Below are 6,000 nucleotides of genomic sequence, written 5' to 3' on the forward strand. Positions count from 1 at the left end.
GGGTATGGTTAGAGGTAAGCCCACCAGAATAACACGTCAACATACCAAACATACAGAACAAACACCAATACTAGAAAATCAAAATAATAAAAGAAGAAAGGCAAGAGAGGGCTTACCAGCAGGAGGACCGTACTTACGGAGTGGGTTGAAAGGACCACACGTGATCTACACTGCACTGTACACCCAAGTGACGCTACACTACCATAAAGGTGAACTCTGGATACCCACCACCACTGGGTTGGCCCCCACTACTGATCGTCCCCAATCCTGCCAAAGAAAAAGAGAAAAGAAAACAGAAAATATGATTAACACTATACAGTACCCGCCGGGAATAGCTGAGCCCACGGGACCAGCAGTAGAGCAATTTACAAAACAGTGACAGCACACACACACGGTAAGCTATACACCCCAAGCAAATATCACATCCCCAAGAGGGCACAGCAAGGCACCATTACCAACCCAGCAAGTCGTGAGGAACAAAGGTGAGGCCCACACAGGCCCTGAAAACCCAACCACTGCCCCACAGAATGTATATAGAAATCAAAAAGAAAATCAACCAAAGAAATCATAACCCAGAAAATAACTAAATAAATCAATCATCAAACGAAAAAATAAAATAAACCAAATCACAAAAACAACATACTCGATAACGAGTGGTTAATACCCACTTACCACCCCACACACCCTCACACATACACTAATTAAAGTTAACCCACACACGCTGCTGTTTGAAATGGCGGCACACGGCCCCTCCCAGTGGGATGCCGCCACAATCCAAAACAAGCAACAGCGTGGAAATATACTATAATAAAAGCACAATGAAAGCAGAACAACAGCCGGAGTGGAGCCCGACGATGCAAAGCTGGTTATAAATCCAATAGAGGAAAGATGAGAGCACCTGGCAGCCTAAAGTCCAATATTAATGTACACCAAACCCGAATACCCAGCTGGTCTCGGAGACAAAAGTCACGAGTATGGATCCAGAACGCGGGGAGAAAGCAAACTGAATAAACCACTGCAAAGCACAGATAGAGCCCAAAGGAGCCACTTCAGAACGCAGGCCACCGAACGGAATTCCCTCCAGAGAGAAACGTGAAAATACCAACCGTTGCCTCCACAAACGGATCGCTCGCGAACGAGCAATAACAGCAAAACCAATCCTGATGGCCAGGCGGAACTGCATGAAACAGCCCGAGCTTGCTCCACTGGTCGTGTCCGCACCGTGAATTTAAAGACTATCGCTAACGCCGAACAACGAGCCAGCGTAATGACGTAACCAACGATGCGACACGGCTGCAGCACACTTAAAGGTACCGGAGCACCACCACAATCGTACTAAAAGTTATTAAAGAATTTTATGAGGACTTGTTTAGAAGCAGGGGTGTAGATAGAACAGCAGAAGAGAAACTACTAGAACAAATTAAAACAAAAGTCTCGGAGGAAGACCAAGAAGAGTGTGATAGTGAAATAACAGAGGAAGAAATATTAACTGCAATTGAACAATTAAAGCCAAAGAAAAGTCCTGGTTTGGATGGATTAACAAATTAATTTTATAAAAATTTTAAAATAATTCTAGTTCCAATTCTAAAAGAAATATATGATGAAATTTTTAACAAAGCCGAATTGAGTGAGAGCATGAAAATAGCAATGATTAAATTAATATTTAAGAAAAAAGGAAGTGTTAATGAACTACAAAATTATAGACCAATAACAATGCTAAATACAGACGTCAAAATACTAGCAAAAATAATTGCAAACAGATTAAAAAAAGTTACACCAATGATTGTTAAAACAACTCAAGCATATGGGGTGGAAGGAAGAGACATTGCGGATACGGTGGGTAGCTTAAGGGACATAATATTATTTATGAAAGAAAAAAACTTAAAAGGATACTTGATAAATATAGACATTAAAAAGGCTTTCGATAGAGTGGAACATCAATTTTTATTTAATGTTATAAATAAATTTGGTTCTGGGGAAAAGTTTTTAAAATGGATAAAAAATTTTTATTATGGAATTGTAACATGCGTTAAGTGTAATGGTTTTATAACGGATTGCTTCAATGTCACAAGATCAATAACACAAGGATGCCCACTCTCAGCCCTCCTATATACAATGGTTGCTGAACCATTAGGGTTAATGATAAAAGAGAATAAAGAAATTAAAGGAATTACAATTGAAGGAAATAAAAACCATGAACCCATATATCAATATGCTGATGATACCACAATGGTACTTCAAGACCTCTTAAGTGTGAAAAAGGCAGTTGAAATATTAGAAATACAGTAATCCCTCCTCGATCGCGGGGCTTGCGTTCCAGAACCCTCCGCGAAAGGTGAAAATCCGCGAAGTAAAAACGTGTTTATATGGTTATTTTTATAACCCGATTCCATCGGCTTTAGCATTTAGCATCTTGTCATTAAAACCAATGGATTGAGGTAGCACAGCATGCTAACGTCAATATAACATCTCTCGTCATGTAACGATAATGGTTACATTTCCTGACAAGCCCGAACTTGCAAATAAAAACACTCGGTACAAGTTTATACAAGTTTATTACGTTTGAAAAGAACTCCATTCGTTTGTCCGTACCTTCAGCCATGTTTATTTTTCTGCAAGAGAGGAGCACCTGACCCGCAATGAATTCTGGGATTGTCTTGATCACTAAGGAAGCATCGGATGCACACTCATTTTTGAGTGAAAATAACGTTGAAACGTTAAGAAGTGAGGATATTAAGGCATCTAGGATTTGGAACAGCCTCCTAATCGGGAGCGCGCACAGGATGACGTAAAATGCGTCTATGTAGAAAGAGAGCTAGCTTTTCAAACACACCCCTTGTCTGCAGAAATCCACGAACCAGCGAAAAATCCGCGATTTATATTTAGACATGCTTGCAAATAAAATCCGCTATAGAGTGAAGCCCGCAAAAGTCGAAGCGCGATATAGCGAGGGATTACTGTATACTGTAAAGGAACAGGAGCAAAAGTTAATATAGGGAAAACCAAATATATGAGAATAGGACAAATAGATGCAATACCAGAAAACATACCGTTTAAAGAAGAAAAAGAAAGTATGAAGATACTAGGTCTATTCATAGGAAAAGATATAAAAAAAAAAACAAATGAATTAACATGGGAGAGTGCCATTAAAGGAGTGGAAAGGAGAATGAGAAACCTGACATTGAAAGGAAAAGTGTTAGTTATAAATACACTAATGCTGTCCAAAATTTGGTATTTATTGAGAGTTTGCTCAATACCTACAGGGGTTGGACAAAATAACTGAAACACCTGTCATTTTAGTGTGGGAGGTTTCATGGCTAAATTGGACCAGTCTGGTGGCCAATCTTCATTAATTGCACATTGCACCAGTAAGAGCAGAGTGTGAAGGTTCAATTAGCAGGGTAAGAGCACAGTTTTGCTCAAAATATTGCAATGCACACAACATTATGGGTGACATACCAGAGTTCAAAAGAGGACAAATTGTTGGTGCACGTCTTGCTGGCGCATCTGTGACCAAGACAGCAAGTCTTTGTGATGTATCAAGAGCCACGGTATCCAGGGTAATGTCAGCATACCACCAAGAAGGACAAACCACATCCAACAGGATTAACTGTGGACGCAAGAGGAAGCTGTCTGAAAGGGATGTTCGGGTGCTAACCCGGATTGTATCCAAAAAACATAAAACCACGGCTGCCCAAATCACGGCAGAATTAAATGTGCACCTCAACTCTCCTGTTTCCACCAGAACTGTCCGTCGGGAGCTCCACAGGGTCAATATACACGGCCGGGCTGCTATAGCCAAACCTTTGGTCACTCGTGCCAATGCCAAACGTCGGTTTCAATGGTGCAAGGAGCGCAAATCTTGGGCTGTGGACAATGTGAAACATGTATTGTTCTCTGATGAGTCCACCTTTACTGTTTTCCCCACATCCGGGAGAGTTACGGTGTGGAGAAGCCCCAAAGAAGCGTACCACCCAGACTGTTGCATGCCCAGAGTGAAGCATGGGGGTGGATCAGTGATGGTTTGGGCTGCCATATCATGGCATTCCCTCGGCCCAATACTTGTGCTAGATGGGCGCGTCACTGCCAAGGACTACCGAACCATTCTGGAGGACCATGTGCATCCAATGGCGGTGCCGTGTATCAGGATGACACTGCACCAATACACACAGCAAGACTGGTGAAAGATTGGTTTGATGAACATGAAAGTGAAGTTGAACATCTCCCATGGCCTGCACAGTCACCAGATCTAAATATTATTGAGCCACTTTGAGGTGTTTTGGAGAAGCGAGTCAGGAAACGTTTTCCTCCACCAGCATCACGTAGTGACCTGGCCACTATCCTGCAAGAAGAATGGCTTAAAATCCCTCTGACCACTGTGCAGGACTTGTATATGTCATTTCCAAGACGAATTGACGCTGTATTGGTCGCAAAAGAGGCCCTACACCATACTAATAAATTATTGTGGTCTAAAACCAGGTGTTTCAGTTTCATTGTCCAACCCCTGTATATATATATATATCGAATTATTGTCCAGCACTAGGTGGAAGTGGTTTTGTGGCCCAAAGTGAAATGATTAAGTTGGCCTTAAAACATTTCCAAAATACATGAATCAGCCTAAACATAAGAAATGTGTTTTTGTAACTTGGAAGAAATCACAGATTCTTACGTTTGGATTAATGATAAATGACAGAATCTGTTTACAGAAGTTTAGATCAAAACTTTCTGATGTTCTTTACATCTAGTTTCTCATCCACTCCCAATAACAGTGCTGTACTAATACTTTTAACTTTTACTATAAACCTGTAAAACAACCTGTAAACAAAGCTACAAGAACTCGCTGTTTCTATAAAACATCAAAAACTGTAAACAAAGCTGAAAATGTGACGCGTTTATATCAAAATGTTAGATTTAATAATGAATAAACTCTGAATCCGTTACAATCCACTGATTCGTCGGTTCAATGAATCGGTTCATCAGTACTGAATCATGTGTGATGCTAACAGTTAGCGGAGCAGCTAATAGTTTGTTTGTTTAAATAAAACTGGAGTTAAAGCTCCTCAAATCCTCACAGTGATGTTTTATTATGAACTCTAGCTTTATTATTAATTAGAATGTGGTTATAATTAAATATAAGGGTTATAATTAAATACATATTTTACTTACAGATGAGGCTCTACAGTACAAACACAGCAGCTTCTTGTTCTTCTTATGATGTTTAATGGCGGTTGGCAGAACAACTTAAGACGCACCAGCGCCACCAACTGGACTGGAGTTGAACAGCAGCTTAGCAGTAAAACATCTCCATTAGCACATCTGTATTAGTGGTGTGCGATACTGCAAAATTTGATATCGATCCGATACCAAGTAAATACAGGGCCAGTATCGCCGATATCGATCCGATACTGATACTTTGTACTTACTTTCATGTAGGGAAGAGCAGTGTATCATGATTTATGAGGTGAATGTATCATCACTTTGCTTTTGACTAAAAAGTAATTTTATTATTGTAATAAACTTTAATGAAGTCTGGGGTTTTTGTTGAGAAACAGTTATATAATAAGAAACATAATTCCCCCTCTCATTGTACACTCTGGCTTTTTGTAAAATAAAGTACAGAAAAATATTAAAGAACGTCGATTCTTTTTCATAGAAAGTTTTTTTTGTTCATAAACAATAATATAATAAAACTAAATTAATTCCTTTCACTGCACTTTTTATCTGTCTTAAAACAAAGTACAGTACAACATTAAAACTGAAGAATAGGTTTTAAAATGTGAAAACATCCCATCACGCTAGTATTGATCCGATTCCGATAACAACATTGGTATCGATACTATCGATATTTGGATCGATTCGCCCACCACTATCCTGTATCTCTCAGGTAGCTTTAGAGAGGACTACACTACAGACATCCCAAGTCTCCCGGAAGTTTTGGGAGTCTCCCGCATATACATAGCGGCTCCCTGATTCCCACAAGTCAGATAAAATCTCCCGGAA

The sequence above is a fragment of the Trichomycterus rosablanca genome, chromosome 14, assembly GCF_030014385.1.
Source record: "Trichomycterus rosablanca isolate fTriRos1 chromosome 14, fTriRos1.hap1, whole genome shotgun sequence".
NCBI lineage: Eukaryota > Metazoa > Chordata > Actinopteri > Siluriformes > Trichomycteridae > Trichomycterus > Trichomycterus rosablanca.